Source organism: Canis lupus, chromosome 8 (genome assembly GCF_011100685.1).
Source record: "Canis lupus familiaris isolate Mischka breed German Shepherd chromosome 8, alternate assembly UU_Cfam_GSD_1.0, whole genome shotgun sequence".
In the NCBI taxonomy this organism is placed as follows: Eukaryota; Metazoa; Chordata; class Mammalia; order Carnivora; family Canidae; genus Canis; species Canis lupus.
In genome coordinates this window covers 69773972-69786223 of record NC_049229.1, presented here as the reverse complement: position 1 = coordinate 69786223, position 12252 = coordinate 69773972, and positions in this window count along the sequence as shown.

Here is a 12252-nt window from a genome sequence, read left to right as displayed (position 1 = left end):
CCAGTGGCTTAGAACAGCACACATTTCCTTCCCCACAGTTTCCAGGGGGGAGAAGGCTGGCATGGCTGAGCTGGGTCTTCCGTGTGGCATCTCACAGGCCTGCAGGCAAGATGTGGGGGGGCTGCATTCTCATCTGGAGGCTCAACTGGGGGAAATCTGCTGTTAAGCTCATTTAGGTAGTTGGTCAACCTCATTTCCTGGCCTCTCTGAAATCATGGCAGCCCAGCAATGCAGCCCAGGAGGGGCCTGTCTCTGAGACCCCAGTGGTAACTGAGGGTGTGAGCATGGTGGCCAGGGGACTAGAGGAAGGGACAGTCCCCTGCCTGCATTTCTTTTCTCTCCCAAGGTCTATACTCTTTGCCAGAGAATATATATTCCCCTCTTTCTTTAAAAGAAAAAATAAGCAGTGAGCCACCTGGGTACAGAGGCCAGAATCAGGCTTCTGGGAAAGTACAGGTAAGGTGGCCCTAGGGGTTGCCATGAGATGCCAGCCCTGCCACCAAGGGGAACGCAGACACCATAACCTGTCGTGTTAGAGGGGAGCTGCGGGTGGTGGGCTCCAGCCACTCATGTCCCGGGAAGCTCTCACACATACCACCCTGCAGCCTCACGAGGCTAGCAATATGATTGGTGTTTCCGATTGGCCTTTTCCCCGGATGGCGCTGGCATCTCATGGCAACCAACATTTTGGGAAAAGTGAAGTCAAAGAGGCATAGGCTAGGCGAGGCCTGCCAGCCAGGAGCTCATGAAAGCCCCTTGCCCCCTCCGAGGCTCGTCTATAATGTGCCCTGTACACAGAGTACCCCGAATTCTTCAGAACTGGGAGCTGGGTGGGTGGGCATGGGCCCGCGGCCCCTGGGTGCAAGTTCCTGGCTCGGCGCTGGTGTGTCTGTGTGGAGAAGCATTCCTTTTTTTGTGAGTGAAGTCCAACCTGTTACATTTTACAGTGACAGGAAACTTGTGACCTCGTTTAGTAATTACACGGGCCGGGACTCCGCACACCCTATAAAAGTTCAGTGGCTGGTGGGAATTAGGTTGGAGGAAGCGCTCCAGCCACCTTTTCAAGCCTTCAGTGCAAGCAAGACCAAGGCCCGCAGCCTGGCTGTCTCGGGTGCCTCGAGACCCCGTCAGAATCCTGCCTGGACCCCTACACAAAGCGTTTGCCAGGGGGTCCAGTTTGGATTTCGTTGCAAAGCCAAAAAATAGAGCTAGTACCTCTCTACGCCTCGAACCAGGGCCCCAGCTACTTGAGACCATGCGAGAGCCACATCCCTATGAGGCACTGACCAGGGAGCCGGTTGTGGTCAGCAGAGCAAGGAACTCCAAAGGTTTCCAACACCCAGAACCTGTGACGTGGCAAGGGGATTTGGCGGAGGTGATTAAGATAAGGACTCTGAGATGGGGGGACAACCCTGGATTACCCTGGTGGGCCCCAGTGCCATCCCAGGGCCTTGATGACAGGTGAGCAGGAGGAAAAGAGTCAGAAAAAGATGTTTTGGGGTTTTGGGTGCTTCTCCTGTAGGAATGCTTATGAGCAGAGCCAGGGAGCACCCTACACAGGATCAGGGTTGGGTCAGTGAGGAACACACCTACTGCTCCCACTGTCTCGGCACCCACCCACCCCTCAGGCCCCCAAGCCAACACGCAATGCCCACAGGGTCACCAGCTGCATCCATGCCACCCGATCCGACATCCCCAGATCCCTCCTCACCCTCTTCTTCCCCAGCCTCCACGGCACAGCTGCCCTTGGCCGCCCCACCTGGGTCCTGCTTGCCGGCTCACCAGTGATAAGCCTTGGGGTGTGAGTCTCAGGATTCTTCTCTTCTGCTGCCCTGCTGTCCCCTGAGTGATCCCATGGTCTCCTCAGGCTCCACAGAACAGGGATAAGTGAGCCCTGCCCTTGAGGAAGCCCCAGATGCCAGGGGGATCAAGACAGAGGAAACAGCAGCACAGCGGGGCTTGGGCCACCACAGACCTAAGAACGGGCACAGAAGGGTCCTAGAGGGGGTCCCTGAGCTCTGGATGCTTTCAGGAAGTGGCTCTGGGAGAAAAGCCCAGAAAGCAGAGAAAGGCGACACATCCAAGTAGATATAACATTCTGCATCACGGAGCACTGGGCTCTCTTTTCTTCCATCTGCAACCATTCTCTGAGAACTCACTGCTTGGCCTTGCATCCTGCATTGTCACCTTGACCTGCATTGTCTAACATACTCATCACAGCTAAATCTGCCAAGATCTGTACAAATATTATCCCATTTTTACCAACCTAATGTGACTCAGCTTGTGAGAGGCAGAGGCGGGAACTGAACCCAGGTCTGTGTCACTTTCCTCCACACTGAGAAGAGCAAGGGGTCAGCGAGGTCCAGGAGCAGAACAAGGAACTGGAGAGGGCTGCGGGGGGCACAGGGACCCCTGGGTCACTCCTCAGCCCAAACCAAGATGTCCAGATCAGAGCTGAGATTCAGGAGCCTGCAAATTCTATGAGAATCTTTTTAAGTTGTATGCTCCTTTAAATAACTATCTAAAAACTTACATGGGCAGTTATAAAAGCAAAACTTCTCTTTAGAGACCTCTCAAGAGTCTTGCAGACCAAAGATTGTGCTGTCTGAGAGGGGTCACTAGTCTATTTGGGGATCTTGGAGGACTTTTTTTCCTTTTAAAAGAGTAGTGAGTTAAAATAGAAATTTCCAGTTCCAGCCAAGACGGAATGACCCCCTTCTTCCTTAGTCCCTTTTACAATGAAGATTACCCTGGGCATAACAACAGACTTGGAAAAGATGAAACAAACTGCCAAAGGACCTTGGGACTACAGGCACAGCATGGCAGCAGGTCCCTAGGCTTTCTCTCTGCCTTCTATGCATCCTGTACTGGATGCAACCCAAAACACCAACAGGCATGGACCCCAAAAGCCCCAAGAAGAGCCCAAGAAAAAGCCCTGTAGCCAAAGAGAACAGGGCAGCTTAGCAGAGCAAGCACCTCTTTGAAAATACCTGCCCCACTCCAGCCAAACACCAGAGAAACACCTGCCTCCCTCATAGGGGAAGCGAACAAGGAGCTCCATCTCCACCCCGACCACAGCAACAGGACAGAGGGGGGCAGCCCAAGTACTCAGTTATTGCCCACATCCCATAATGGTGTTGGTGGGGTCCAGCTGAGAGCTGAACATCCACCCCAACCCAGAATTCGTGAAGCAGAACGAGGTGATGTGAGGAGGTGCTGGTTGGGATTTTGCTCCCCCCAACCCCCTGGTGGTGCCAGTGGAGCTCAAGAGGGAGCCACACTCCCATTCTTACCCAACTGTGTTTCAGTAGGGAGCTATCAGCAGGGTGAAAGGGAAGTTCTCAAACTGAACTTCCAGTCTCACCCTTTGGCATCAAGGTGGTATGAATGGGTGAATCACTTAGCTTGAGTGGTGATAAAAGCTCAAGGCAGGAAGCCGAGCACCCACCCCCACCCGTGCCTGCACCCAACACCTAAACAGAGTGACTGCCTGTGAGCAGGGAGATTAAATAGGATCCAGAGTTGCATTACATAATGCCCCAAATATCCTGGATACAATAAAACATCACTCATCATACCATGAACCAGGGCAATCACGATTTGAATGAGAAACAACAATCAACAGATGCCAACAATGAGATGAATCAGACGTTGGAATTATCTGACAAGGATTATAAAGCAGCAATCACAAAATGCTTCAACAGCAATTAGGAACATGCTCGCAACACATGAAAAAAAGAAACAGAAAATCTCGGCAATGAAATAGAAGATATAAAACAGCACCAAAGGGAAATTTCAGAACTGAAAAAAAAAAAAATACAATAACCATGTTAGGAAAACCTTACTAGTGGGCCCAACAGTGGATTGGAGATGATGAAGGAGGGAAACAGTGAACCAAAGACAGGCCAATGGCCCTCAAAGGGCCAATATGAGGTAGAGAAAAGACAGATTGGAAAAAAAAATGAACAAAATCTCAAGGACCTGTGTTGAGACAATTACAAGGGTTGTAACACTCACGCCGCTGGAGTCCCAGAAGGAGAGGAGGGAAAAAGGTGGAGCTGAAAAAAAGATTTCAAGAAATAATGGCTAAAACTTCCCCTAATTTGGCCAAAGGCATTTAACCTATAGATTCAAAAAGCTGAGTAAATCCTCAACAGAATAAACCCAAAGAAATCCACACCAAGAAACATCATAATCAAATGCCTGAAAACCTAAAGACAAAGAAAAATACCTGGGAGAAGCCAAAGAGAGATGATATATCACATTTAGAGAAACCCTGATTCACGTGAAGGCAGGAGGACAAGAGGCACTGACCCCTATAGTCTGTACCCAGAAATGTTCTTCAATAATGAAGGAGAAATAGCTGAGAAATCTAAATTTAAGGTATGAAACTATAAGGGTGCCTGGCTGGCTCAGTCAGTGAAGATGCGACTCCTGATCTCAGGGTTGTAAGTTCGAGCCCCACATTGGGCATAGAGATGAATTAAAATATGAAATTGTAAAACCCCTAAGAGAAAGCAGAAAGAATTCTATTTGACCTTGGGTTTGATGATGAGATTTTAGATACAGCACCAACAGCCTGCTCTGTGAAAGAAAAAGGTGATAGATTGTATGCTATCAAAATTAAAAACTTCTATTCTGCAAAAGCTATTGTTAGGAGAATAAAAAAAACAATCCATACATTGGGGGAAATATTGGCAAAACACATATATCTGCTGGATGACTTGTATCCAGAATAAAAAAGAATCTTTAAGAACCAACAATAGGAAAACAAACAACCTAATTAAAAGATAGGAAGAAGTTCAGAACAGACTTCTCATCAAAGAAGATGTACACACAGTAAATAAACATGAAAGATGGGACACCTGGGTGGCTCAGTGGTTGAGTGTCTGCTTTTGGCTCTGGTCGTCCTGGGGTCCCGGGATCAAGTCCCACGTTGGAATCCCCACAGGGAGCCTGCTTCTTCCTCTGTCTGTGTCTCTGCCTCTCTCTGTGTGTCTCTCATGAATAAATAAATAAAGTCTTAAAAAAATAAACATGAAAGGTGCTCACTACATGTGTCATTACAGACTCGGAACTTAGAACAACAATGAGATACCAGTACATACCCATTAGGTTGGCTGAAACCCAATGCCAATTGCTAGTGAGGGTGCAGAGCAACAGAAGCTCTCATTTGTTGCTGATGGGAATGCAAAGCGGCATAGTCACTTTGGAAGACAGTTTGGTGGTTTCTTAGAAAGTTAAACATAGCCTTACCATATGATCCATCAAACTCCTCAGTATTTACCCAACTGAGTTGAAAATATATGTCCGCACAAAACCTGCATATGAATGTTTATAGCAAGTTTTTTCATAATTGCCAAAAACTAGAAGCAATCAAGATGTCCTTCATAGGAAAATGAAAAAAACAAACAAACTGTGGCTCATCCATACAATGGAATATTATTCAGCGATAAAAAGAAACGGTCTATTGGGTCATAAAAAGGTATGGGTTAACGTTAAATGTCTAAGTGAAAGAAGCCAGTGTGAAGAGGTTACCTACTGCATGGCTCCAAATATATGACATTCTAGGAAAGGCAAAACTATAGGGAGATACAAATATCCATGGTTAAGGTTGGAGGGAAGGGCCAAATAGGTAAGGCAAAATGGATATTTTAGGGCAGTGAAACTACTTTGTATTATATTGCAATGGTAGATACATGACACCATACATTTATCAATACCTATAGAACTTAACAGCACAAAGAATAAATAGTAATATAGGAAAATTTAAAAATCATTTAGGAGGTTGGAGCATCCCAGGATAGAATGCAGAACATGACAAGTCACTCTAAATATACTTTGAACATATGACACAACTTTACTGAGGAGAAGGAGGGTAGTGGGGTGCTGACCCAAGTTACTTCGAACATAGTGGAATCTGTAAGCCTGAAGGCAAAAAGAACTGTACATCAGCATCATCTTCTGGTTCAAAGTGCTGTTTCCCATGGAGGTTGGAGGTTAACAATTATGATACCACTATGCATGCCCACGAGAATCGAACAATGCAGTAAACAGATGGCAGATGGTGGCAGCCAAATTTCTCACCATTGGAATGGGAAGTTACAGACCAGGAAGGGAAGGAGTCAAAAATGATCCATGTGGTGGTGGACTAGAGGCAGAGATGTCACCACGGACTCGTGTTTAGTGTAACAGAAGTACAGATGGTTGCACATAGACATGTGTACAGAGTTGCATACACGTGGGTCAGTATAAGCAAGCACATCGCCTTGCTCTATCAGCTTAGTGAGCTTAGAAGCAGTGATGATCCAGTAGCAACAAGCGCATCTTGCACCCAGATGTCTGCTTCGGCATCATTATTCAATAAAAGGAACCAGCGCAGCTTGGGGAAATGTCTACTGTAGGACTGGGTCGACGAAGTACGAGATGAGCCTAGAGCATTTTGTAGTGTCAGAAAGTAAGAAAGTGCCTTAAAAAAACCAAACCAGAAAAGTCAACAGTGATGTGAAATATGTCAATGGGATAAAGTGGTCAACTGAAAGAGCTCCCAACAGTCACAGCTGAAACAACCCAAATGACAAAATAAGTAATGTAGTGTTCGATTATAACCTAGAGTACAAAATAAATATTCAAGAGTCCATATTGATATAAATAAATGCATAGATGTATAAATGCATAAAGTAATGAATGGAGACAATATCCTGTGTAGGATTCCAAACAATGATGTAGATATTAGTCCTTAAGGAGGTGGAATATATTTCCTATTCCTCAGATTATAGGCTGCACACAGTGACCTTCTTCCAAAGAGGACAGTGTGAAAGAAAGATAAAGAGAGTAGCTTTATAGCAAAGAAACCTGACAAACACTATCTCAAGCCAGGTAATGATAAGGTATATTGATAGCATATGCCTTTGATGTGGTATCATGGGAATGTCACTTCACCTCTGAGGTCTTCCTCTCCAAAACACATTATCCCATGCTAATCATGAAAAAAAAGCATCAGAAAAATCCCAATACCTGAATTGCTTTACATTTTTAAGGTCTTCAAAAAATAAATGAAAATAAAATACAAGGAGAGTGTGAGAAACTGTCACAGCTGAGAGGAACCAAAGAAGGCATGACAACTAAATGGAATGTGGAGTCCTGGATGGGATTCTAGGGCAGAAAAAGGACAGTAGAGACAAGCGAGGAAGTCTGAATGATATATGGACTCCAGTTAATGACAACAAGCTGATATTGGTTCATTAATTGTGGCAAAGCACTACACTAATGTAAGATGTCGGTAGTAGGAAAAACTAGGCATGTATGGGGTATACAGGAACTCTTTGTAGTCCTTTTGGAATAATTCTTAGGAATCTACAACTGTTCTAAAATTAAATGTTTATTTTTTTTAATTCAGACATTTTTTAATAGGAAATAACCAAGTCTTGGTACATATAACAACCTGGATGTGTCTCAAGGGCATTGTGCTCAGTATGAAAAAGCAATCCCCAAATCTTACAAACTATGGAATTCCATTTATATAACATTATTAAAACAAGAAAATATAGAAATGGAGAACATAGGGCACCTGGGTGGCTCAGTCAGTTAGGCAACCAATTCTTGATTTTGGCTCAGGTCATGATCTCAGGGTTGTGAGATTGAGCCCTGCATCGGGCTCTGTACTGGGTGTGGAGCCTGCTTGGGATTCTCTCTCTCCCTCTTCTTTTCTCCCTCCCCACTGCCTCTCTCTCCTCTTAAAAAAGAAAGAAATAGAGAACGTAGTAGTGGTTTCCAAGGGACCGGAATGAAATGAGTTGTGTGAATATAAAGGGATACCACAAGAGTACTCTATGTGTAACGAATAATTAGTTAACATGTATAGGATCACACTGCATAGAACTACACACACACACACAAACACACACACATTAATGCAGGTGAAAACTGAGTATGATCTGTAGTCTGGTTAACAGTATTTTACCAATGTCAATTTCCTTTTTTTTGATATTACATTCGAGTTATTATTGAGGAAGCTAGAAGAAAGATATATTGGACTCTATGTACTATTTTTTGCAACTTCCAGTGAATCTACAATACTTTTTTTAAAGTTAAAGTAAAATGAAAAATCTGAATACTCCAATAACAATGAAATAGCTTATAACAGGCTGTTCTTTCTCCTGACAATAATTGCACTGTGGACAACAGCTGTTTGAAGACACTTAAGAACAACCAAAAGTGGGCTAGGGCACCAGTTGGCTCAGTCAGTTAAATGTCCAACTCTGATTTCAGCTCAGGTCATGATCTCAGGGTTGTGAGGTGGAGCTGCACATCAGGCTCTATGCTCAGAGGGGGAGTCTGCCTCTCTCTGCCCCTCCCCCTGCTCTCTCTCAAGTAAATAGATTTTGGCGCAGCGGTTTGGCGCCTGCCTTTGGCCCAGGGCGCGATCCTGGAGACCCGGGATCGAATCCCACGTCGGGCTCCCGGTGCATGGAGCCTGCTTCTCCCTCTGCCTGTGTCTCTGCCTCTCTCTCTCTCTCTCTCTCTGACTATCATAAATAAATAAAAAAATTAAAATAAAATAAAATAAAAATGAGCTATATCTTGAGAGGATATGACACTTAACACAAGAGAAACCCCAGAGGAGATATATGTGTAATGGACTTCCTTTAGAGGCACTCTCCAGTTTACATGGCATGCAGGAATGAGCTCAAGCAGAAAGAGGCAGTCTAAAGAGGCTGAAAAATCAAGGTCTGAGTTCAGAGAAACCATAAGAGCCAGAAAGCAATGGAGGAAATCTAGGAAAAGAGAGAGCCACAGGGTGGAAGGAAGTATCCCATAATCTTTATACAAATTCTTCTTCCAAACCTTGGCTGAATCCTACTAATTTATAGACACACCAAGTAAGACTCCAAAGATCTCAATGAAACTCAAGCCCAGCCACTTGAAAGATGGCAGCAGAGATTTAATCAGCTGCTGAGTTCAGGAGAGACAGAATTTGAAGTTCAATTTCCACTATGTCAATTCTTCAGCTGAAGCCAAAGAAGGGCTCTGCCTTATATGTAAGGGTCATGGCCCAGCACTAAGGGTGACCTGGTAGGCTGTGGGAAAAACTGGAATAAACTTGCCCTTCCAAAGCCCAAACCCAAACTTCCTCAAGATCAAGGTGATTGCTAGTAATGTAGCTGCCTGCTAAAACAAAAGGCTTCAGAAGAGAATAACAGAATCCAGAGCCTCTACAAATATATTTCCCACAATGTCCATTATTTAATCTAAAATTACTAGACATGCAAAGAAGTGAGAAAATGTGATACCACAATCACAAGAAAAAAAAATTGCTCACAAGAAGCAAACTGACAAAAATCCAGATGCTGGAATTATTTGAAAACAACTTTAAAAAAACTATTATAGATATGTTTAAAAGTCTTACAAAAGATGTACAAAGTGTGCACCTGTTCCCACTGTGATAGATAATATCAAGACAGAAAGGAAAACTTTACAAAAGAATCAAATGAAGACCCCAGAACTGGAAATGCAACATCTGAAATGAAAAATGTATTAAACACCGACTGGACCCTGAAGAAGAAAGTATTGGTGAACCTGAAAACAGGTCAATAGAAATTAGCCAAACTAGGGGTGTTTGGCTGGCTCAGTTGGTACAGGGACTGTTGATCTCAAGGTTGTAGGTTCGAGGTTCATGTTTGGTGTAGGAATTACTTTCAAAAATCTTTTAAAAAAATGAAATTAGCCAAGCTGAAACCAGGAAAGGAAAAAGATTTTGAAACATTGAAGAATCTCAATGGCCTGAGGGACACCATCTAATATCTGTGATTGGACTCCTAGGAGAGGAAGAAAGAGGAATGAAAGAGAAGAAAAAATATTTAAAATAAGCAGAGTGAAAAAAATCAAAATTTCATGGAAAGTCTTAACCTACAGATTAAGAATCTCAGTGGGCCCAAGGACAGTAAATATTAAAAAAAAAAAAAAACAGGTATTCTATAGTAAAACTTGTAAAAACAAAAGATCAAAAGAAAAATCTTAAAAATTGTCAGAGAAAAAAAGCACATTACATACCAGAGAACATGATAATATTAAGTGGCTTTTCATCAGAAAAATTGATATCAGAGATGGCAGGGTAACATCTTCCAAATGGTAAAAGAAAAGAAATCCATTCTAGAGTTGTGTATCCAGCAGAAATGTCTTTGGAAAAATAAGAAAAAATAGCAACATTCTTGGACATATGAAATCCAAGAGAGTTCCTGGCCAACAGACTTACATTTTAAGAAATACTAAAACATACAGTTCTCTATGCAGAGGGCGAATGATAACATGGAAATTCTGATATTCAGAGAGGAATGTGGAGCATTGGAAATGGTTACTATGTGAGTAAATATAAAATGGCATTTTTCTAACCCCTTAAAAGACAATTAATTATTTAATAGATAGACAAGAGGGCTTATAACTTATATAGAAGTAAAATGTATGACAATAATCCAAAAGATTGCAGGAAATAAGTAAAATAATACTGCTGTAGGCATCTTATGTTATATGTGAAATGATAGAACAGTCATTCAAACTGGAATGCGATGGGTTAAGAACACATATTGCAATCCTAGAGAAGCAAGCAAAAAAATACAAAGAGGTAGAACTGAAAACTCATTAAAGGGAATTAAACGGAATACAAAAAGTAATCAATTAATCCAAAAGAAGGCAAGGGGGAAGAAACAAAGGAATAAATTAAGGAGGAGAAGGCAGCAAACAAGTAGCAAGACCATAGACTTGAACCTAACCACATCAATGACTTCACTAACTGCAAATGGATCAAACCCTCCAAGTGAAAGGCAAGGATTATCAGTTGAGACAATAAAAGAAAGATGTAGGATTTCTACTTTCAATCATGGTGAAGTAATAACCTACTAAAAGACCCCACACACATAACACACACATACATACCCCTTACAGAAACACTGTAAGATTTGGACATAATTTTTAAAAGTCTGAAGGTGCTAGGGGATGAAAAAAAGCATACGTACTCTAGGAAGCCCTCAAAACATCATGGCACGGGACACAGGGTGACAATAGTGGGGGAGGTTGTGCATGGGAAGGACGGGAAGTGGTGGGAAATCTCTGTACTCAGTTTTGCTATGAACCTAAAAGTGCTCTTAAAAATAGAGCAATAATTAAAAAAAAAAAAAAGCACATAGGCATATGTCAAAAAGACAGAAAACAGCTTAAAGAAGCTCTTACTGGCCAAATTTAGAACAACTGGAGCACAAAAATAAATAACAATAGTAATGGGCTATAACCCATTAAACATAATAAAAACCCATCATAGCTATACTAAAATGAACATGTACATAAATAAACATGGGGAAGGGCAAGCTGGACCTTCAGAAGAATGTCAACTAATAAAACAGACAGAAAGAAAAATGAAGCCAGAAAGTCCTCAGTGCTTGCTAAAACTACTGGCTGAAAGTGAGGAATAGGAGGAATAGGATACTTAGTTTCCAAGTGTCCATGGAGCTCCTGGGTGGCTCAGTTGGTGAAGCATCAGCTCTTGATCTCAGTCCAGGTCTTGACCTTAGGGTCATGAGTTCAAGCCCCATGTAGGGCTCCATGCTGAGTGTGGGGCTTACTTAAAAAGACAAAAACCAAAGTGTCCTTGTTACTCACTGGATTGTGTCCTTCTAAAACTCCCATGTTGGGGCCCTATCCCCCGTTACCTTAGAAAGTGACTGCACGGTGAGAGAGGTTCCCAAGATGCCATGAGGTCATGTGGGCCAGACGCCAATCCAATAGGACTAGGGCCCTTACAGGAAGAGGAAGAGACACAACCGGGGATGCCCACATGGAAGAATGAGATCACACCAGGAGAGAGGCTTCTGGAGAGACCAACCTGCTCACCCCTTGATCTTGGACCACTAGCCCTGCAACGATAAGGAAATATCATTTTTGTTGCTGAAGCCACCCAATCAGGGATATCCTGCTACGGCAGCCCACGCTGACTGGTAGAGTCATATTACTTATGAATTACAAGAGGAAATCATAACTTCACAGTAGAGAACTCGGCAAACACCAAGTCAACACAGCTGTCAAAGTGAACATCGTCAGCCTCTAACCGGCACCTCTCGCCTGACCTGGTGCATGACAAGGATGTGTCCCCTCACCAGTACCCTCCCCTTAGGAGTGCATAATCCTAGCATGAAAGAACTGGCCTGCACACTTCAAAATTCAATGACGCAAACGACAAAGACAGGCTGAGAAACGGGTCCA